General features: G+C 40.2%; 1 long non-coding RNA gene across 1 annotated transcript in view; it reads left to right on the forward strand.

Moving 5' to 3' along the window:
• The first annotated feature begins 300 nt into the window (after nt 1-300).
• The window catches only part of LOC142742823 (uncharacterized), a 107,474-nt gene continuing 82,774 nt past the window's right edge, over nt 301-25,000 (forward strand). Inside the window, exon 1 of the long non-coding RNA XR_012881445.1 lies at nt 301-387. This is a non-coding gene — a long non-coding RNA (uncharacterized LOC142742823). The remainder of the gene's footprint in view (nt 388-25,000) is intronic.

Genomic DNA, 25,000 nt, shown 5'->3' on the forward strand with positions numbered 1-25,000 from the left:
CACATAAACACATACAAACATGACAACATACATACAAGCAAACATACATACATGCAAACATACATACATGCAAATATACATGCACATATACACATACATGCACATATACACATACAAACATGACAACATACATACATACATACATGACAACATACATACAAAAATAAACTCACCTAAGACGTTCCCACGAAGAGCTGAACGGTCCCGTCACTTTTCTTCTCCCATTCACAATAACAGAGCGGTGGGCGCAGATGACGTAATCACGTGGGCCTGATATGATTACGTCATCTGCGCCACAACGCATTGTTACTATGAATGCGAGCGGCGCCAAGAAGAAGGAAGATGGCAAGTGACGGGACCGTTCAGAGCGCCGTTAGAATGTCTTAGGTGAGTTTATTTTTTTTATATATTTTTAGTTGTTCGCCGGGTGCTGATGCAGCACCGATGCGGCGGGTACAAAAATGTAGTGACAGGGTGGGGGAGGGAAAAGTGGCTTGCCGAAACGGGGTGAATGTAGTGTAGTGTAGTGTACAGTACATTCACGGTAAGTTCGTCTCAATCGGGCTAACCATGCCCGCTTGAGACGAACATTCTCCCGATGTTGCTAGAACTACAGTATCTAGCAACATCGGGAGCGCGCACACTGCAGAGCGGAGCGGCTTGATTGACATCGAGCCGCTCACGCCCCTTTTTAGAGAAGATAACCAGCACTTGCTGAGTTATCAAGTGTAAAAAAAAAGGCACTTAGGAAATGAATTTTTAAAATTTCCTGCTTAGAATGTATAAAAAAATTTTTTAGTCAACTTGGGACAACCCCTTTAATTTTCTTGATGGACTGGGTCTCTTTAATTTCACTGAAATTCTCAGGAAACAGAGTAAAACCTTTAGCTCTCAACAGTTTTTTCACCCCAGATTCAAACTGACACTTGCACTGGGGATAGTGTAACTACCCCAAGCACCAAGAGTGCTCATGACTGGCAAATCTGCTGAAAGCAAGTGAACCCCCCCCCCCCCCCCCCACCACCATTGGCATGCAAGTTTTGGTTTGCAGTAAGGAAAGGTGGCAATAATGCATGCTTGCTATAATATTCTATAAAACCATTATGCTTTGCTGACTTCTCATGTTTCAAAAGTACATTTTGTTTGTTTCAATAATATTATGTATTGCACATGCCGCTGTGAGTCAAGCATTTTTGTGTGCATATCATTTATATATTATTACTAACACATTATTTGGTAATGAACAGCCCCTGTGTCAAAATAGCGGACAATCTTCAACTTGCAAACATGTCCGGGCCAACTACAAGTATTGGAATTGCTTACTTTACAAGTGGGATGTTTGTAAATGTTTAGATAATAGAACATGAAAGTCACCGGAAATTCAGATTGTCAGCCTCTGTAGGTTCCTTTATGACAACCTGTGTATGCTGCCCTTAGATGTAGGCAGCACGATTTCTGCTAATGGGTTTATATGGCAATGGTTGAGAACTTGAACGTATTGCTTCTGCTCTACAGTAATATTATATATATATATATATACACATAAGAAAAAAGCAAAACAAAAGCAGCACCGTTCCTTCAGTATCGGGTGCACAGGTTCTTGTTCAGACACGCGACCAGTGTCCCAAATAGCCAACAAAATCCAATACACAAGACAGCAGTCCAAATTCAGTGAAAAAATCGGATCACTTTAATCACCACTTGCAACGTTTCAGTACTGCTCCATGGGGCCTTTCTCAAGCAATACATTTCAGTGAAAAGTGCACATATAAATACATGGTTTACAAAAAACTTCATAATAAGGCAATAAAATGTCAATATTGCATAATTCTCTGGTTTCAAATAAGAACAGTGCAGTGAAAAAACACCACCGTGTTGAACATTCTCTTTTTAAATAGATTGCGTGCTATTGATTATGAGGGCATATCGCCCATACTGTATAAAATTTAAAATACAATCTAATTGGCTAAGTGGCAATAGATAAGGTGCAGGTGTAAAACATTATAAATCTAAAAACTTTTAATCATTTCTAAATTCGGCTCACCGTTCTGTGGATCCCCTTCCATCCTCCATGCTGGTTTGATTCCTCGGCGACGTTCAGGTTTAATTCAAGGGGTTGAATAAAAATATCCTGTGAAACGTTTAGGGATTGCAACCATTTTTCTAAACAGTCTCCTCCTTTCAGGGGCTCAAAAGTAATTGGACAAATTACCATTACAATAAATAAAAAGTTTTTTTTTTTGTTTTTTTTAATACATTGTAGAGAATCCTTTGCAGGCAATGGCTGCCTGAAATCTGGAACCCATGGACATCACCAAATGCTGGGTTTCCGCCTTTGTGATGCTTTGCCAGGCCTTTACTGCAGCGGTCTTCAGTTGTTGCTTGTTTGTGGGTCTTTATGCCTTAAGTTTTCGCTTAATCAAGTGAAATGCATGCTCGATAGGGATGAGATCTAGTGATTGACTTGGCCATTGCAGAATATTCCACTTCTTTGCCTAAAAAAAACTCCTGGGTTGCTTTCACAGTATGTTTTGGGTCATTGTCCATCTGTACTGTGAAGCGACGTCCAATCAACCTTGCTGCATTTGGTTGAATTTGAGCAGAAAGTATATCCCTGAACAATACAGAATTCATCCGGCTGCTTCTGTCTTCAGTCACATCATCAAAAACACTAGTGACCCAGTGCCTTTGGCAGCCATGCATGCCGATGCCATCACACTGCCTCCACCATGTTTTACAGAGGATGTGGTGTGCTTTAGATCATGAGCCGTTCCAAGCCTTCTCCATACTTTCTTCCACCCATCATTCAGGTACAGGTTGATCTTAGTTTCATCTGTCCAAAGAATGCGGTTCCAGAATAGGGCTGGCTTTTTTAGATGTTATTTGGCAAAGTCTAATCTGGCCTTTCTATTTTTGAGGCTGATTAATGGTTTGTACCTTGTGGTGAAACCTCTGTATTTGCTCTTATAGAGTCTTCTCTTTATGGTAGACTTAGATACACCAACTTCCAGGAGAGTGTACTTCACAGGGTAGATGTTGTGTTGTGAAGGGGTTTTTCTTCACCATGGAAAGGATTCTGCCATCATCCACCACTGTTGTCTTCCGTGGACATCCAGGCCTTTTGGAGTTCACGAGATCAACCGTGGGCTCTTTTTTTATTTTCAAGAATGTACCAAACTGTTGATTTGGCCACTCTTAACATTTGTGCTCTTTCTCTCTGATGGATTTCTTCATTTTTTTCCGCCTAACGATGGTCTGTTTAACTTGCATTAAGAGCTCCTTTGACCTCATGTTGTGGGTTCACAGCAACAGCTTCCAAATGTAAATGCCACACCTGAATCAACTCCAGACATTTGACCTGCTTAATTGATGATGGATGAATGAGGGAATAGCCCATGCAGCCCATTAAATAGCTTCTGAGAAAATTGTCCAATTACCTTTTGGTGCCTTGAAAAAGAAGCAGCTACATATTGAAGAGCTGTAATTCCTAAACCCTTCCTCAAATTAGGATGCGAGTCTGCACTTTAAGCCCATATTGATTATATAACTGTATATTCAATATGTTTTGGTAAACCGCTAAAATGCCAAAACTTGTGTCACTGTCCAAATAATTCTGGACCTAACTGTATATATATATATATATATATATATATATATATATATATATATATAATCTCAACATTGGAATTGCAACACCAAGAAGGAAAAGTTTTTGAATTGTGGTAATCACACGATCGATAGACATGTTAATAATATGCAAATGATTAAAAAAATGGAAACCAAATATTCCAATCATCTTGATTTATTCAGTATCCAGTATAAGCAACACGAGCAGAAATACACACACTTACACGCCTTGGCATGCTATCAATGTAGTTATTAATGGTTGTCTGAGGAATGGTATGCCACGCTGAATGCACCTTGGCACGCAAATCATCAAGATTGGCTGCAGGCAGCTCCCTTTGCAATTGTCGACCAATGAAGTCCCAGATGTGCTCGATGGTAGACAAGTGTGTAGATGCTGCAGGCCATGGTTGCACATTTAGGCCACACAGGCTGCTCACAGTAGCACGAGCAACATGCGGCCTGGCGTTGTGCTGTTGAAAAACGTGTTCTGGGACACTTTGGAGAAATGGTCGAACCACTGGTTCCACAATCAAATCAATGTAACGTTGAGCTGTTAGTTTACTAGAGGAGTCCGGCTACCGTACATTATGCCACCCCACACATAATCCTGGGAGTAGGACCAGTGTGACATTCCCTTGTGAAGGCCTCTTCATGGCGTTGCCCACATGGTCTGCAGACCAGTCTCTGGCTATCATTGCATCCGAGAAAAAAGCGGCACTCATCACTGAAGAGAATAGACCTCCATTCCAGCCTCCATTGGCATCTTGTTGTGCACCATGATAGCCTTACAGGGCGGCGGCGTGTGGTCAATGGAACACCTGTAGCTGACGTCTGGCTCGTAGCACAATGTCGTGCAAACACCTTCTGATGGTTTGTGTCGACACTGGTTGCTGCCCTAGGCTTGGGCTGTGTTGTTCAATTTCACTTGTTGTTCTCTCAGCCTCTGGGACACACAGTATTAAACAGTCCTGACATCTCGGCCTAGGCGCGTAGTGATCTACTGGAGTGATAAACCAAGGTCTCTCAGTTTGCGACAAGTGGCAATAAGTGGCACGTCGACGAACAGGAGGCATCTCTCGAGAACACACTGTGTGTCTGCACTGCCAGAAGCTGGGCGTTGTGAAGAGAAGTGGATGATACTTCTCGTCAGAACGCCCAGCTAGTAAAAGAAGTAAAAACGCCCAGATGTACACACACAATACACGCCCAGTTGGACTTTAACTTTAAACACGCCCAGTTGTACTTTAGAAAGCCTCATTTACATAAATATAAAAATGGTCATAACTTGGCCAAAAATGCTCGTTTTTAAAAAAAACGTTACTCTTATCTACATTGCAGCGCCGATCTGCTGCAATAGCAGATAGGGGTTGCAAAATCTGGTGACAGAGCCTCTTTAACATTGCTTTGCAAATGAAACCATGTAAAATGCATGGTTTTCCCCTGCTGCGCCGATCTCCTCTACAAAATGCAACGTAGTATGTAATGTTGTACGTGTGCTCAAAATATTCTAGCTATGCAAATAAAACCTGTTTTAATATATACTATTCGGCTGTATTTGACTCTCTTATATGAATTCAACAATTTTGTAGGTTAAAGACTCCTAAATGCCCAGTATTGAGATATTCTTGCTTCCTTAAGTATCCATGTATAACACATTGGTTACATTACTATATACCTTCAAATGTATTATAGTTTCCAGTGTTATCGACTTTACATACATAGGTGAAAAACGTATCCATTTTGATTTTTTGTTTTATAGAGTGTGCAGCATCCTGTTGACCAGTCAAGGATTTCCAAGAGGAAATAACAGACGTCTCTAAAACACCAAATAAACGGGATTATTATTAAACTTTCCATCAGAACGCACCTCATTAACTACTAATCAGCTTAGGGCTTACACACTCCCTCAACAATCTTCTTTCCCAAAAATGGAGTCATGAAACAAAGTGATTTTCAACCAGTTTTATGCAGTGGTTACTGGCCTCTGAAGCCCCCTGGTGCAAAGCCTGGCAAACCGCGTTCAGTAATTTACTGTATGAGTGTTTTGGCAAGTGTGCTCCCGTTTCCATGGTGATATAGCTCGGTCCTCACATTAGATTGCTTTCGATGAAATTACAGCACGTGCTCCTCTTTTTGTTGACATTCATTCAATATAACTGAGTAATCTAGCCTTGTCACAAGCATTTCAAATCAGATTGCGTATGCTCGGTCTTACATGTCAGGCGGAGCAGTTTATGAGAACCCTTAAGATGCACTTTCAAGGATGAGTCATTTACCAGGCAGAATTTTTTTTCATTCAAGTCAGTTCGATAGATGGAAGGGTTAATATATGTGGCAGCCTAATTATCTAATTACCTGGAAGAAATGATAATGGATTCTTAAATTTGCTGCAGAAAACTTGAGGGATTTGTTATAAATGCATGGCTAGTGTCGGTTTTCTAGGAGTTTTACATTATTTGCATTTTAGGCTTTTATATACCGTAGAAGTGTAGCTGCCAACAATACATTACAATTTTCAGGGAAACTTCACTGCTTACAATATGTATTATAGCTATGCTAGGCTTACACAAACACACAAACATTTTGCTTTTATTCTTAGCAAATGCCCAAGTATATATACCCAAATTATATATATATATATATATATATATATATATATTATATATACATACATACACAAAGAAAATAGAGCACAGAGCAGCACTCAAAGGAAAAAAAATGTAAATTTATTCACCCAACAAATGCAACGTTTTCCTTCCTCAATAAAAGCTTTTTCAAGCAATTTGTGAAAACAACACACAAGTATATATAGAGAGAGCATAGCTCAATTAACAAGTGCTATATAGATTGGCAATTATATAAATCATGCAAAAAGTCGCAATGTGTAACAGTGTATCAAAATACAGTACAAATGTTTTTAATAGTCAAATCTTGACATAAGGTATAAAATCATGTTGTATCAAACATGTGCATATAAACCAGTGTAATACATTCATTAGGTATCAACAGTAATCAATATTAAAATTCAAAAGAGCTGGCACTCACCAATCCAAACAAGCTAAGATTTCCTGAACAAAATATCCCATGTGTCGACTACGAGATTCTCGACGTCTCAAGCGCCGAGTTGCGCATGCCCAAGTGCCCATTATTATTTAAATTACTCTGTAATCCTGTCTTGACTCTGCACAACTGTAATATCTGCTATGATTCCAATAGCTTAATATTATATGGGATGATTTATGATCGCTCTGTCCTCTGATTCATGGATGTAGGTTCTGTATATAGGAGGTTTGATCTAATAATGTAGGACTTGTCTTCTCAGCCAAAGATCCCGGTATTGATTACCACTATATACCTCTGTGCTGATTATATATCGACACATTGGTGGAGTGGATTTTTTTGAGACCTGAGACTCCGGCATCTCTATATGTGGGTGGTCTTTTGTCTCTAGGGACGTAAGGCATTAAGTATAGCCAAGCCTACTGTTGAAGTATGTGATACCCAGCTTTTACACACTCCGCTATTACAGCAGAACACACTATCCATGACTTGGATATAATCTCTGTACTTATATATCTGTTTAGATTATATGTATTGGTAGTCTGCCCTAAATAAAGATGGCGCGATACCACACACTTACCTAAATACGACTGCGCGGCTGATCGGGCCTTTGATAGTGTTGAGGTTTACGTCAGTCACCACAGTGTTGTGCATTGCCATAGCAACCACATAACACGTGTGTAGGCCTTACCTAATGGACAGCTAGGACTTGGGCATGCGCAACTCGGCACTTGAGAAGCCGAGAATCTTGTAGTCGACACATGGGATATTTTGTTCAGGAAATCTTAGCTTGTTTGGATTGGTGAGTGCCAGCTCTTTTGAATTTTAATATTGATTACTGTTGATACCTAATTAATGTATTACATTGTTTTATATGCACATGTTTGATACAGCATGATTTAATAGCTTCTTATACCTTATGTCAAGATTTGACTCTAAGGGTATGTGCACACGGTAGCAGGCTTTTACGTCTGAAAAGACAGACTGTTTTCAGGAGAAAACAGCTGCCTCGTTTCAGACGTAAATGCTCCTCCTCGCATTTTGCGAGGCTTCTCTGACAGCCGTAAATTTTGAGCTGTGCTTCATTGACTTCAATGAACGACGGCTCAAATTACGTCTGAAAGAAGTGTCCTGCATATAATGTATATAAGTGTCCTGCACTTCTTTTGGTGAGGCTGTAGTTTTACGCGTCGTCGTTTGACAGCTGTCAAACGACGACGCGTAAATGACAGGTTGTCTGCACAGTACGTCGGCAAACCCATTCAAATGAATGGGCAGATGTTTGCCGACGTATTGTAGCCCTATTTTCAGGCGTAAATCGAGGCATAATACGCCTCGTTTACGCCTAAAAATAGGTCGTGTGAACCCAGCCTTAAACACATTTGTACTGTATTTTGATACACTGTTACACATTGCGACTTTTTGCATGATTTGTATAATTGCCAATATATATATAGCACTTGCTAATTGAGCTATGCTCTCTCTTTATATGTGTGTTGTTTTCACAAATTGCTTGAAAATGCTTCCATTGAGGAAGGGAAACGTTGCATTTGCTGGGTGAATAAATGTCAAATTTTTTGCTTTGAGTGCTGCTTCCGTGCTCTATTTTCTTTATATATCATATGGGGAGAAGTCACTCCTCATTATTTCAAGCATAGCACCAGCCAACTTTGTTTTTTTGCCACGGTGCTGCTCCTACCCTGCTTTCCATTTTACATACATATACATATACAGTGCCCACCAAAAGTTGTGGAACACCCTCATAACTTTTGAACGGCTCGAGGTAGAGGGTTGAAATTGGGTAGGATTTAATGGGGTCATAAAATCTACCAATTAACGCCCAAAAAAACACCCCCACCCCCTTGGGGACAGCAAAATCTTAAATGGCACGGGGGGGGGTCGAGTGGGGGGCTCATTTGAAAGCTCTTTTCAATACGAAAACAATGCCACAGTCGATTTTTTTCGCTGAGATATTTAACTTTAAAGTTATCATCTTCATTATCGGCTACCGCTTGTGTTAGCATTACCCAAAATGTACCTCGCAAATAAAATCCTAAATGTGTGTGGGTGCGTGTGTGTGAGAGCTTGGGAATGTCGCATCAAGGTGACTTTAAATTACGTATTATTACAATCGGCCTCGGCGATACAAAATGGACCTTGTCTACGATTGTAACATGATTTCATGTGTACACATTTCGGTAGTCACTTGTGAATTTCAGAGAGCGCTAATTCGGAGAGTAATTTTCATTTTTGTATATTTCTTTTGTCATATAACAAAATGCATTTGACCGAAACGGAAAGGATCACTTTATTGATGATGAGAGGGTATGGCGAAGAAAAAATAAGATCCTATCGAGAAGTAGCAGCTTTATTCAATGCCACTTATCCTATCCGTGATCCAATTTCATTATCAACTGTTAAAAGAACTGTTCATCGTTTTGAAATAACCGGTTGAGTTAAAGACCCAAATATGCTAGTAATGATGAAAAAGCTTTAGATGTTCTGCTCACTGTACATGATAATCCTCATACATCTGTCTCGAGTGGAGCACAACAAAATGATATTAGCACCACATCAGTCCGTCAAATTTTGAAGAGGCATTATTATCATCCTTATAAAATACGTCTAGTTCAGGAGCTAACCGAAGATGATTATGACAGAAGAATGGAATTTTGCGATACAATGATGACACGATTTGATGATAATCATCAGATTTTCAACTGGACCTGTTTTTGGGATAAAGCTACGTTTGAACTAAACGGTTCTGTAAATCGACAGAACATGAGGTTTTGAGCTGACGAAACCCCACATTGGATGAGAGACAGTCATACCCAGTATTCTCAGAAGGTTAACGTTTGGGCCGGAATATTGCTCAATCATATTGTAGGACCGTTTTTTATTGAAGGAAACATAAATGCAGAAAATTACGGCAATTTGCTAAGAAACCAAGTGATACTGGCTATTCAAAATATTGCTGGAGAAGCTTTCCGCAATGTTTTGTATCAGCAGGATGGAGCTCCGGCTCATTTTTCTAAGCGAGCTCGAAATCTTCTGAACGATAATTTTCCTGAGCAATGGATAGGTAGAAGAGGCCCGATAGAATGGCCACCGAGATCACCAGATCTGACCCCATTAGAATTTTTTTACTGGGGGGTATTTAAAAAGCAAAGTCTATGAGACTAGGATTGCAAACTTAGACAGGCTGGAAAGAATAGTGAACATTTCTAATTCAATCACACCAGATGTAATAAATAACACACACACACCACCCCCCCCCCCCAAGGGGACTCACATTAATCTAGCACCCCAATGAGATGTAAATCCGACCGTGCGACCTCCGCGCGGTACATTTTGGGTAACGCTAACACCGGCGGTAGCCGATAATGAAGATGATAACTTTAACATTAAATATATCAATGAAAAAAAATTCTATCTCAAAATCGTGTAGCATCAACCCCCCGTGCCATTTAAGATTTTGCTGCCCCCAAGAGGGTGGGGATGTTTTTTTTTTGTTGCGTTAACTTGTAGATTTTATGACCCCATTAAATCCCACCTAATTTCAACCCTCTCCCTCAAGCCGTTCAAAAGTTATGAGGGTGTTCCGGAACTTTTGGTGGGCACACACACGCACGCGCACGCACGCACGCACGCACGCACGCACACACACACACACACACTCTATTTGGCCAAAAGTATGTACACCTGAACATCACACTTATATGAGCTTGTTCGAGATCTTATTCCAAAACCATCGGCGTAAATATTAATTTGGGTCCTCTTTGGGGGCTAGAACAGCCTGCATTCTTTTGGGAAAACTTTCCACAACATTTTGGAGTTTGGTACAATTGAGAATTTGTGGTCACTTGCCCAAAAGAGCATTTGTGAAGTCAGGCACTGATGTTGGACAAGGTCTGGCTTGCAATTTGTGTTCTAATTCATCCCAATGGTGATCGATGAGGTTGAGGTTCTGGGCTCTCTGCAGGCCACAGTAAGCGCTGGCCCCATCCTCCTCCTCAGGAGACGCCAGCGCTCGCTTCCACTCACCTCAGCCGGATCCCATAGGGTTTTATGCACCCTATTTTCCTTTGCAGCTGCTGCTTGACATTGAGTACTGCTGCTTAGCTTACTTGTAAACAGAATACCCAGGTCCTTCTCTTGTTATGCCCAATTTTATCCCATTTAATGTACATGCATTAATGATATTACTGTGGCCTAGGTGCATTTCTTTACAGTTATCAACATTAAAATGTATCTTCCATGTATTGCCCATGATGCCAGCTTAACTTGGTCTGTCTGTGATATTTTACAATGAAGCTGAATTTCAAGAATCTTACAAAGTTTTGTATCGACCGCAAAAACTGACAAACTATCAATCCCATTCACAAAATCATTAATAAAGAGATTTGAAAGAATTGGGCCTAACACCGATCCTTGTGGTACCACACTGATGACTTTAGCACATTTTGAGTAAGTACTATTTACAACTCTGTTTCTGTCCCTTAACTAATTCTTTAACCACACACAGACATTGTTTTGCATCTTTAGCTTTAGTAATACCTTATCAAATGCTTTTGCAAAATCCAAATATATAACATCATCTGCATTAAAAACATTTGCACTTATCTCCTCAAAGTTGGGCATGACCTGGTTTTCATGAATTTATACTGGTTATCAGGTATTCGATTGTAAACTGTTAGGGTATGTTCACACGGCCAAATTAGGAACGTAATTCGGGCGTTTTATGCCTGGAATTACGTCCGAAATTACGGCTTGAAAGCGTTGACAAACATCTGCCCATTGAAAGCAATGGGCTGACGTTTGTCTGTTCACACGAGGCGTATATTTACGCGTCGCTGTCAAAAGACGGCGCGTAAATAGACGCCCGCGCCAAAGAAGTGTGATGTCACTTCTTCAGACGTAAATGGAGCCGTTTTCCATGGACTCCATGGAAAACCAGCTCCAGTTACGTCCGTAATGGACGCGGCGTTCAAACGCCTGCACATGCCGTTACAGCTGAAATGACGGGGCTGTTTTCTCCTGAAAACAGCCCCGTAATTTCGGCCGTTACGGACGCTGCCGTGTGAACATACCCTTATACAGTGCATTCGGAATTCTTTAGAACCTTTCACTTTTTTCACATTTTGTTATGTTGAGGCCGTGTACTAAAATAAAAAAAAATCTGGATTTTCCCCATAATTCTGCACTTAATACCCCATAAATACAAAGTGAAAACAGAATTGTATAAATTTTTGAAAATTTATTAAAAATAAAAAACTCAAATTTCACATGGACCTAAGTATTTAGATCATTTGCTATGACACCTGAAATTTAGCTCTGGGGGCCTCCCATTTCTCTAGATCATCTTTTAAATGTTTCTACGCGTTAAATGGAGTCCACCTGTGGTAAATTCATTTTATTGGACATGATTTGGAAATATACACCTCTGTCTATATAAGGTCTCACAGCTGACAATGCATGTAAGATGAAAAACCAAGCCATGAGGAGAAAAGAACTGCCTGTAGAGCTCAGAGACAGGATTGTGTGGAGGCACAGATGTGGAGAAGGGTACAAAAATAATTCTACCGCACTGAAAGTTCCCAAGAGAACAGTGGCCTTCATAATTCTTAAATGGAAGACGTTTGGAAGAACGAAGACTCTTCCTAGAGCTGGCCGCCCCACCAAACTAAGTAATCAGGGAAGAAGGGTGTCATGTCTGTGGCTGCCAGCTCCAATCTCCCCCTGGCAGCCGCAGCCACGAGTCTGCAAGCCCCAGCCTCCTCCTCAGGAGACACCAGCGCTCGCTTCCACTCACCTCAGCCGGCTCCCGTAGGATGCGCGCGCACGCTCGTGCCCGCTCTTAAAGGGGCAGCGCGCGCACCGGACTTTGATGAACATCGGGCCGTGAGTACCCTGGACTATAAGAGGGGTCCAGCCCCCTGCTTTGATTCCTGAACGTTGTTGTTGTTTCCTAAGTTTGTATATATGATGGCCTCCTAGTGTGTTCCTGTTCCCTGCATTCCGTACTATCCTGGTTGAGTACTGTGCTGAGCCAAAGTCGTGCCATGCTGTATTCCACGCCTGTCCTGCTTCACCACGACTGACGTCTGCCTGCTGCCTAGTTCCAACCGAGCCTGCCTTGCTACTGTCCGAGCTGTCACAGGTACCCTATATGAAATATAGACATTGACCTGGACCCTGTTGGCCAGCTGCCATACCGTCAAGGTATGGCCCAGTGGGTCCACAGACCCTTCGTGACAAAGGGCCTTCATAAGAGAGGTGACCAAGAACCCAATTGTCATTCTGGCTGAGCTCCAAAGATCCTGTATGCAGATGGGAGGTCAACCATCTCTGCAACACTCCACCAATCTGAACTTTATCGCAGTGGCCAGAAAGACGCCTCTCCTTAGTAAAACAGCACACAAGAAAATGGCAACAGCACACTGCGAACACTAATGCCACCTAAGCTACTAAATATAAATAAATATGCATTACTGCTAAATCTACTTACAATAGGGAGGTTCTTAGTGCACATTTTGATCAAATTGTGTGAGCACACCTGCCACGACAAGGCAACCTCTATGAGGTTGGAACCTACGCTGCACATACACCCAGAACTGGGACTAAACCTACATATTCTTGGGGATGGTAGGAACTAGCATTAAACTAATTAAAATCACACAGGGCAGAATGGGAGGAGTGCAAGATCAAAAAATGGAGGCAGTCACTAAAGCCACATATATAAAACACATAAACACAAAAGTTTGAACGGCACATTCCAACAAAATGATACAAAACGTATATGCAGGTGCAAGAACGCCTGTGACTGCAAATATACAGCACACAAGAAAATGACAAAAGCACACTGCGAACACTAATGCTACCTAAGCCACTAAATATAAATAAAAGACACATGAAAGCCCGCCTGGAGTTTGCAAAAAAGCACCTAAAGGACTCGTACACTGTGAGAAACAAGATTCTGTGATCTAATGAAACCGAGATTGAACTTTACGGCCACAATTCTAAGCATAATGTCTGGAGGAAACCAACCACTGCTCATCCCCTTCTCAATATCATCCCTACAGTGAAGCATGGTGGTGGCGGCAGCTTCATGCTGTGAGGGTGTTTTTCAGCGGCAGGGACAGGGAGACTGGTCAGGGTGGAGGGAAAGATGAATGGAGCAAAGTACAGAGATATTCTTTTTTTTTTTAAAACATATTTTTATTGATTTTCTGAAGATTTTTCACATAACATAATATGAAATAAACTGTTGCAGAAATATAATCACCTATTGCTTATGGTATGAAAATCACATTCCCACAATGACACTAAGCTCATAGTTGTTTACATCATTATGTGACAGTTATTGAAGGTCATTACAAGAATTTCCATAACATTTGGTGTACAGCGTTAACAATGAATATCCCTGAGGAACAATGCATACAAAACTTTTTTAATATAAGTATAAACATGAATAACCTAAACTGGAGCCACATGAAGCTATATTCCTAACCGAGTTGGCCTAAATATCATTTCAAAGTTACAGATATTATGTTCTACGCGTTCTCAACACTCCCAAGGTGCCCTTGAGATCCTCTATCAGGTACCAAGGTGATCCCGTGAATGGATCGATCATTTTGCATACCTCCTCCCCCGAGAAATGCTCTGTTATGAATAGTTTCCATTTCCCAAAAAAAATCCCCCCTTGTGCATCTTTATGTTTTAGAACATCCATTCTATCTAAATAGAATAGGCTTTTCATCCCCTGTACAACCTCACTTGATTGCGGGATATCTTGTACCAACCATTTCTGGAGTATGCATCGTTTTGCCACCATCAATGCCGCATGTGCAATGGGGGGCAAGTGGGTTACTTCTGTGTCATCTGACCCTCCATCATGCTGGACATGCAAAAAAACTTCCATTGGCCCCAGGAGCCCCTTAAATCTGCTTATTTGTTGCATTAAAGATGCCATTTCTTTTCAAAATGGTTGTATTTTGGTGCATGCCCAAAACCCATGGTACATGTCTGTGCGAGGTGATCCACACCTCGGGCATGAAGTCTTTCTATCTGGTTTAGTTATGGAAGGGGGCAGGGTGAACGCATATATGGCATGATGGAGGATTTTTAAGTGGGTTTCTCTCCATTTCTCGTTTGTTATATGTTTTCTGAGATCCACCAACCCCATTTCCACATGTTTGGCAATATTAGGCAAGCCAAATAGCTTTTCCCATTTCATAAATGCCTGAGCTGGTGTCACCTTTAATAGTACTGGCTTTAGGGTGTTATACAGTTGCGATATGGACCTGTGGTGTCAGAGATATTCTTAATGAAAACCTGATCCAGAGTGCTCTGGACCTCAGAATGGGCTGAAGGTTCACCTTCCAACAAGACAATGACCCTAAGAACACAGCCAAGACAACACAGGAGTGGCTTAGGGACAACTCTGTGAATGTCCTAGAGTGGCCCAGCCAGAGTCCTGACTTGAACCTAATCGAACATCTCTTAAGAGACCTGAAAACGGCTGTCCACCGATGGTCCCCATCCAACCTGACAAGGCTTGAGGGGATCTGCAGAGAAGAATGGCAGAAAATCCCCAAATCCAGGTGTGAAAAACATGTGGCGTCATACCCAAGAAGACTGGAGGCTGTTATCGCTGCCAAAGGTGGAGTAAAGGGTCTGAATACTTATGTCAATGCAATATTTTAGTTTTTCCTTTTCAATAAATTAGCAAAGATTACTAACATTCTGTTTTCACTTTGTCATTATGGGGTATTGAGTGCAGAATGATGGGGAAAAACTTGTGGTTTTTTTTTAGCACAGGGCCCCAACATAACAAAATGTGAAAAAATTCAGTCTGAAGATTTTCCAAATGCATTGTATACTTTTGCAGTTCATCTCTTAGAATACCTTCAAATATTTTACATATCACAGATGTTACTGGCCGGTAGTTACTTGGTTCCAGATTCTTACCCTTCTTAAATATTGGTACAACATCAGCCGTCCACCAATCTTGTAGCACTCCCGTTAGTAGGGAGTCTAAGAAGATAAAATACAATGGTCTGTCCATTACTCAGCTCAATTCTCTTAATACCCGATGATGGATGCCGTCTAGATTAGGGGCTTTATCAAAATGTAATTTGCTCAGACGCAGCTGTACTTCCTTCTTTGTTAAGTAGGTAATATTTGGTGGACAATCTTGATTTCTGTCCCCCTGAATATCTGGCTCTGGGTGCTTATCAGTAAACACCGCTCCTTTTATCCTCTACAATTATATTGCCATGGTAATCTTAAGAGGCCCAATATTGTAAGTTTTTTTCTTTTTAGCACTTATTTATAAAATGTTTTTGGATTCATTTTAATCTAGTTAGCAATTTGTTTTTCTATGTCCATCTTTGCTAACTTGATTTCATTTTTACGTTTCCTATTGAGATCTTTGTAAGCCTGGAATGCTTTTTCTGAACCCTCAGCCTTCAATGTTTTGAATGCTTTTTTTTTTTATTATATGTCTGAATAGGGAAGTACTAAATATAATACTTGCCTATTCAGCCATATTGATCTTCATTTATTTCTAGACATTTTGTTACCATTTAAACTTATTCACGATTCATGTAATATAAATTATATGGACAAATGTATTGGGACACCTACGAATTATACCTACAGAAGCTTTTAGGACATCCCATTTTAAATACATGGGCATTAATATGGAGTTGGTCCTCCCTTTGCAGCAAAAACAGCTTCCACTCTATTGGGAAGGATTTCTATAAGATTTTGGAATGTGTCTGTGGGAATTTTTGCCCATTCTTTCAGAGCAGCATTTATGGGGTCAGATGCTGATGTTGGACCAGATGGTCTGGCTCGCAATTTCTGTTCTAGTTCATTCCAAAGGTGTTCAATGGGGTTGAGGTCAGGACTCTGTGTGGGTCAGTCAGGTTTTTCAACACCAAACTTACCCAACAATGTCTTTACTGACCTTGCTTTGTGCACAATCATGCTGGAACAGAAAAGGGCCTTCCCCCAAACTGTTCCCACAAAGTTGGAAGCATAGAATTATCCAAAATGGCTTGGTATGTTGAAGCATTAAGATTTCCCTTCAATGGAACTAAGGGGTCTAGGACAACCCCTGAAGAAAAAACTCCCTCCTCCAATAAACTTCAGTTGGCACAATACAGTCAGGCAGGTAACGTTCTCCTGGCATTTGCTAAACCCGGACTCATCTATTAGACTACAAGACAGAGAAGTGTAATTTGTCACTGCAGAGAACACGTTTCCGCTGCTCCAGAGTCCTGTGGCGGCATGCTTTACGTCACACCATCTAATGCTTGGCAATGTGCTTGGTGATGAAAGGCTTGCATGCAGCTGCTCGGCCATGGAAGCCCATGCCATGAAGATCCAGGTGATGACGTTCATGCCAAAGATTTGGAACTCTGCAGTTATTGAGTCAACAGAGCGCTGGCAACTTTTATGCACTATGCGCATCAGCACTTGGCGACCTTACTCTGTAACTTTACGTGGTCTGCCATTTTGTGACTAAGTTGCTGTGGTTCCTTAACGCTTCCACTTTGCAATAATACCACTCACAGTTGATTGTGGAATATCTAGCAGGGAAAAAATTTCATGAACTGACTTTTTGCAACAGTGGCACCTTATTACAGTACCACTCTGGAATTCAGGAAGCTCTTTAGAAAGACATTCTATCACGAATATTTGTAAAGGCAGACTGCATAGCTAAGTGCATGATTATACAGCTGTAGCAATGGGACTGAATGAAACAACTGAATTCAATGATAAAGAGGTGTGTCCCAATACTTTGTCTATAGAGTGTAAATGGAAGAAAAAAAAACACTATTATGAGAAAGACAAAACTTATTAGGACGTTAAAATAGGATTTTGCTGACTCGTTTATTAAATTTTAATGATCTTTGGTCCTTTGAGATTCCTTTCAAGGACTCTTCTTAGGTTTCTTTCATTAGCGGCTAGGACAGTGATTGCTTGACTCTGGAAAAACTCTTGTCCCCATAAAATTACAGAAGGATTTCAAGAAAACTTTCATGTTCAGAAAACTGATTAATTTATAGATCCTTAGATATTGCCATATCGAGACCGTCTTGAATTGCTCTTCTCTCAGATTATAGAGGCCTTACCTGATTAAGTGTTATAACAGACCGATGCAGTCCTTTCACAAAACTGTATGATCTAGCTTTAGGCTGGGTTCACACGACCTATTTTCAGACGTAAACGAGGCGTATTATGCCTCGTTTTACGTCTGAAAATAGGGCTACAATACGTCAGCAAACTTCTGCCCATTCATTTGAATGGGTTTGCCGACGTATTGTGCAGACGATCTGTAATTTACGCGTCGTCGTTTGACAGCTGTCAAACGACGACGCATAAATTGACTGCCTCGGCAAAGAAGTGCAGGGCACTTCTTTGCCACGTAATTTGAGCTGTTCTTCATTTAACTCAATGAAGAGCAGCTCAAGATATACGAGCGTCACAGACGCCTCGTATATTACGAGGAGCATTTACGGCTGAAACGACGCAGCTGTTTTCTTCTGAAAACAGGCTGTCATTTCAGCCGTAAAAGCCAGCTAGCGTGTGAACATACCCTTAGCTGTTTGGTCTGAGGAATGTATTTTGGGTTCTTTACTAATTTAAGGAATCTGTGGTCTGGTCTGGGGTCTTATTGAATTTTGGGGTCTGATTTAATTAAAGGGTCTGAATTACTTCGGGTTCTGATCAATACTCGGGACATGATGGGAGTTCCAGTTTCTCAGAAAGTCTGCCCTTACCCTAACTTTTACATGTATCTGGTAAATGCTCGGGGGGAAAGTGGGGTCTGTTCAAAAGTTCACTGTGAGGCCCATCGCTCCTGGTTTTACATAACTTTCACCAATGTTTTCTGTGAATTACTCATGTTTTCCCTGCTATGTCATGTTACGCCTGATTTATTAATCGATTACTTATCTTTTCCTTTCCCTTTTGTGCCTTCCCCCTTCCTTTTCTTTTTCTTTGGAAAATTAATAAAAATATCAAGATTACAAATAGGATACTGCTCATGAAAAATACAAAAAGTGTTATGACATCATCACAAAGAAATTTTAATTAAGAAGACAAACACTATTATACAATCATCATACAGCAATTCTGCCTAAGACGAAAAAAAAAAATATAATTTTTACTTCATCATCATGGTATTTTGCCTGGTGAAAAAAAACACAAATTGTGACATGATGATGTCACAATAATGTTTGTATTTTTCCTAAGTAGAATTCCATTGTAAGTATAATAGGATTCTTGTTATGAAAAAAAACAACAAAGTAAAGTCAAACACCATTGTGACATCACAATGGAATTCGGCTTTGGAATTAAGAAAAACACTATTGTGAAATCTCAATGGAATTATGCCTAGGAATAAAGACAAATACTTTGGTGACATTAACACAATGGAATTGTGACATGAAACAATGGAATGGTTACTAGGAATAAATGTAAACAATTTTGTGACATCATCACAAAGGGACTCTGCCTAGGAATAAAGACAATTGCTTTTGTGACAACACAATGGAATTCTTTGTACGAATAAAGGCAAACACTATTTTGACATCAGAACAATGGAATTCAATTTAGGATTTATGATAATGGTTGTGACAATTCTGACTTGGAAAAAGGACAAACACTGTTGTGACATCATTACAATAGAAATCTGCCTAGGAATAAAGACAAGCACTATTGGGACATCATCACAATGAAATTTTGACTAATATAAAAGACAAACTCTATTGTGACATTACTGAAATTCTAACAAGGTATAAGTACAACCACTATTCTGACATTATCACCAGGGACAGCCTTAGGGTTGTGCAACTGCACAGGGTGCATCAGTCTCTGACTGAGGAGGGGGCACTGCGCCGTGTCAACACAGCTGATCAGCACACAACTGGCTGGAAAAAGCAGACTGTACGGGGGAATAATGGGAAAGTGCTTGTGTTATTCTCTGTGACAGAGGGGCGATTCCTTACACTCCGCACCCTAGGTTAGCCTGTGCCAACTCAAATAACGAGCTCAGTCATTCATTGTTCCTGCTGGATGCAAAACTATTCCTGCACTGTGCAGAACTCATTCTCCAAAAAGTCTGCATGGTGCCACTAATGACTTTTCGCTTAACGGTGTTAGGGTATGTTCACACGCAGTGGTTTCATGCGTATTTTGGCATTTATGCCTCGAAAAATGCCTGAAAAAAATGGAAGCTGAACGCTTACAAACATCTGCCCACTGAAATCAATGGGAAAAACAGCATTTAGTTCATACGGGGCGTTTTTGTACGCCTCGGTTTCAAAACACGGAGAATTAGCATGTCACTTCTTGAGGCGTTTTTTGGAGGGGATTTTCCATAGAACACTATGAAAAACGCCTCAAGAAACGCCTGAAAAGAAGCCTCAAAAGAAGCTCCAAATTTCATTTTCAGCTTCATAAACGCCTGAAAATCAGAGGCTGTTTTCTCTGAAATCAGCTCCGTATTTTCAAAAGTTTTTTGCTAAGCGTGTGAAAACACCCTTACTCAGCTTCACTATGCTTGAGACGTCGTCCAAGTTCCAATTACGCTACCCGTGGACCGCATCCAGATACGCTATTGGACTTATGGTCTAACATGGAGCGTTACAGACAAACACTATAGTTACATCATTTCAAAGGAATTATGCCTAGGAATAAAGCCAATCTTTTTTGTGACATTATCAGAATGTTATTTTGACTAGGAATAAAGACAAACCGTATTCTAAACCTTGTAAAGCTCTTTGAGGCTACCTTCACACACACTTTTTTCTGGCTGGTAAAAAAACACAATGAATTTCATTCATTCAAGTTTTTCTTGGGGTGGGGTTTTCTGTAGCCACACACTTTTAATTTGATTTTCAAATTAAATGAAACTTTGAGTTTGATTTTCACGCACCCATTGACTTCAATGGGCACGTAGGTGTGTAAAAAATGCGCCAATATAGGACATGCAGTGAGTTTCACGCAACGTACACACGCTGCGTGAAGACTCCTGCATGTGTGAATGGCCCCATTGAAATCAGTTGTCAGTGTGCTGTGCGTGATTTTCACGCACAGCACACGGACCAGTTTTACGCCCGTCTGAATGAGCCCTAAAAGGTTTTTTTTTTCCTATAGAGAAGCCTATGGGACAAAGCCTGAAAAACAGACAAAACCAACCTCATGCTGCGATTACAAAAACACGTTACTGACCCAAAAAACAAACACAAAAGGGAAAACAACTACAAAAAAAATGCATTGTTTTAGTGTGTTTAATATTTCCCTATCCAAAAGTCTAAATATCACAGCACCAGATAAATGAAAAAAAATGGGTGCACGCCTCAATAGGACTTGATCCAAGTTCCCTTGATATAGACAAAGAAAGAAATGCAAGGCAGCACATCAAGTGGGAGCTTTATTCACCCAATGCGACGTTTCAGTCCAACAGGACCTTTCTCAAGCATGTAAAACCACAAACAATGATAGGTATATAAGGACTCACAGAGTCATAATCAATTATGAATTAATTAATATAAAAGTACAAAAAAATACAGATATGGAATACAATAAACGTATCTATGAAATGCTAATATTTCCCTATTGACTTCCAGCTAACAAAAAAAACATGTAAAAAAGCACAAGGAAACACGCAGCCTATAAAAAAAAAAAGGTGCAGTTTTCCCCTAAAAAAGCAGTGTGTGAATTCCGCCTACTGCTAGTTTCCCACAATGTTTGAGCCCATTTTCAGACGTATACCTTTTTAAAAGAGAACTGTCAAAAGAATCTGTCAAAAATCCAGGGAAGTGATTATTTCTTTTTTTTTTTTTTAGATGCATTCGAACATATACTATGAAAACTGATATACCATTACTTTGTAAGCCTCTGCTATTATTAACTATATTTTAAAAAAAAGTACACCTTTACATATACACTTTTTTTTTAGTGTCCCTTTTGTTTTGAAAAATCCTAAAGTCCATGCTTTTCAATACAGAAAGAAAAAAAAAAGTATTCAGATGTATACCTGCCAGGCATATGCTAAAAGTAAAGGTTAACTGAAATGAATAAAAGGTGGCACAGAACCACAGAGGACAGTTTGTAATGATAACATTATTTGTTAGGTCGTGCCCCTTTTATCTGAGGAAGGGATCTATATGCCTCGAACACATTATAAATATTGGAGACCAATAAAATAAAAGCTCCTTGAACCATACGGACTCCGTCTGTTAAACCTTTTACCCAGAGTTGCACAAGTTCTAGCTTTGGCACAAAAATCTGCAACAAACACACACGATGTATGAATCCAGCCATACAGAAATACACAGGACTGTGAGGAGGGGACGTGGCCGAGCTCCTGGGACACACAGGGAAGAATTCTTTCAATATTTCTTCGTTTTAAATTGTAAAATGGGTCAAAAGAAGGATCAAAAAGAGAGGAAGAGTTAAAGGGAGGAAGTGCTGGGGTATCCTTTTATTTTTTATGTGCATTTTCTTTGTTTAGCTTATTTAAGTATTACTTTGTAGAATATGTTTACAAGATCTAACATGGATTACACATTTGGACTTAACTTATGATTGTGGGAGGAGATCATTATGGTAAAAAGTGCGGAGGCCAGTAACTATGTTGCCCACGACTGACTGGCTCCTCTATTATCTTTATCACAAAGTGTTGTGGTATGTACAAAATGTATGAACGCTTGCTTAATAGAACCAAGTCTTACTTAACTTTTAACAGATGTTTGTGCACCCTTTTCCAATAACTGGGTAAATAAAAAGTTAGCAGGAACACATTAAAAACACATGACCTAACGGGTTTGAAAAATAAATTACAAGCTGATACTGTAACAAAATATGTTTTACAATAATCTACAGAATTCTGCCAATTTTTGACAGCAAGAGCCAACACCAGATGGACGTTTATCATGCTGATCAAGACTTCATCAGTATAAAATCTCACATCCAAAGGAAACGAGAGCAGTTTACAAAGCTAATCGTATAACAATGCTTGGCAACAAATGCAAAAAGCTCTTAGTCTGTATGAAATAGTACTGCATGTTTGCCATTGCTAGTCCTCCCACATTGCCATGGAGATGTTTAATTATGCTATTTAATGTCATTGTGTATTTACAGCTGTAAATAAGCTTTTGGCAAGCAGAAAAGTCTATGCTTTCTTGGATTGTTCAATCCATCTGCAGTCTTGACAGCCGTCCAGTATTCCATATGATGAATTTCTGCAATTTATAACATCTGAGTTATTCTGTCTTATACTTAATGCAAACCGTATAAAAATTATTTTGTATTTGGCAAAAATATTACAAAATATTAACAGAAAGCAGCTATAAAAAAAAAAAACAAAGTGTCATTTATGGAAACTTGGAAGCATTTGTCATGTTACTCCACTGGCTGGAAGGTTTTGAGAACTTTAGATTGATAATAAATAATCCATACTTTGGGCTCACTAAAATATCAATATCAATTTATATAATAAACAAACAAAACCCCACTGTTTCAGCCTCATGCACAAGGCTGGGTTATGTGCATGCACTCTGTGGTGCCATATGGAGTCCCCACAGGTTTCACATTATGGAGCTATAGGCACTCCATGTACTGCCATATAATTCTTCCTTATGGCATCCTCCTTATGCTCCTGTATGAAATTGGAGGTATACTGAAGTACAGTATGACCCCATAGACTGCTGTGGGTTCTGTATTATGTCTCAGCACAACTCAGAGCTTGTCCACTGCTGAAATATGGCGTGTGCATCAACCCTTTACCCCTTCCCGTCATCCGCCGTATATATACGGCGCTGTCGGGCAGGGCTTCCCGCAATGTACAGTACCATTACGTTGCGGTGATGGTGCGGGCTCAGGAGCTGAGCCCGCACCATCACTGCCGGATGCCAGCTGTATATTACAGCTGGCACCCTGAGGTATTAGCATCTGATCCGGCCGATTAACCCCTCAGATGCTGCGTTCAATAGAGATCGCAGCATGTAAGGCGTTTTTAGCCACCGGTACCCCAGCAACGTCACCGCTGGGTTGCCGGTGGCTGCAATGGCAATCGGAGGCCTAATACTTACTTTCCGGTCTGCCAGCAACAGAAGCCTCCTATGCCCCGCTCGCTAGTGGGGCCTAAAAGACTTCCGGTACCTTCAGCAAAATGGCACCGGCTCAGAAGCTGAGCCGGCATCATCAGCAGTGGGTGCCCGCTGTATGCTACAGCGGACACCCCGCTTTATCGGCGGGAACCAGAGCTAGCTCCGATTCCTGCCATTAACTCCTTCGATGCAGCGATCCAATGCAATCGCTGCATCAAAGTGATTTGTAGCAAATCGGCAGCCTGCCATGTGATGGCAAGGCTGCCAACTGCTACTATGGCAACAGGAGGCCTAACAATGGGTAGTGGAATGTATTAGAACATCAATCAAACAGTTGGACCTTCGAGACCCTAGTGGGACTAAAGAAAAAGTGTAAAAAAAAAGTAAAAATAAAAGTTGTAAAACATAAAATAACAGTTTCAAGTAATAACATAAAACACGATCGCCCTTTTTCCCTTATCAAGTAATGTATTACTGGAAAAAAAATAATAAAGCCATACATATTTGGTATCGCCGCGTCTGTAACGACCTGAACTATAAAAATATTATGTTATTTGTCCCGCGCAGTGAACGCCGTAAAAAAAACAACTAAAAAACAATGCCAGAATTGCTTTTTTTTTGTTACTTTGTCTTCCAAAAATTGAAATAAAAAGTGATCAAAACATCTAATGTATCCAAAAATGGTACCTATAAAAACTATAGCTCGTCTTGCAAAAAACAAGCCCTCATACAGCTCCGTCGACTAAAAAAATAAAAAGTTATGGCTCTTACAACTTGGCGACAGAAAAAATACATTCTTTTTACAAAAGTAATTTTATTGTGCAAAATGTTGTAAAACATAAAAAAGTTCTATAAATTTGGTATCACCAGAATCGCACTGATCCGCAGAATAAAGGGAACATGTAATTTATGACGTGTGGTGAACGCTGTATAAAAAAAAACTAAAAAAATATGGCAGAATTGATGTTTTTTTTTGATCACCTTGTCTCCCAAAAAAAAAAGATAACAAGTGATCAAAAAGTTGCATGTTCCCCATAAATGGTACCAATAATAACTACATCTCATCCTGCAAAAAAAAGCCCTCATACCACTACGTTTATGAAAAAATAAAATTAGTTAAGGCTCCAATAATTCAGGAAAGAAAAATATGCAGTTGTGCCGGCCCGAGGGGAACATTTCTTCTG

The sequence above is a fragment of the Rhinoderma darwinii genome, chromosome 2 (assembly GCF_050947455.1).
Source record: "Rhinoderma darwinii isolate aRhiDar2 chromosome 2, aRhiDar2.hap1, whole genome shotgun sequence".
Lineage (NCBI taxonomy): Eukaryota > Metazoa > Chordata > Amphibia > Anura > Rhinodermatidae > Rhinoderma > Rhinoderma darwinii.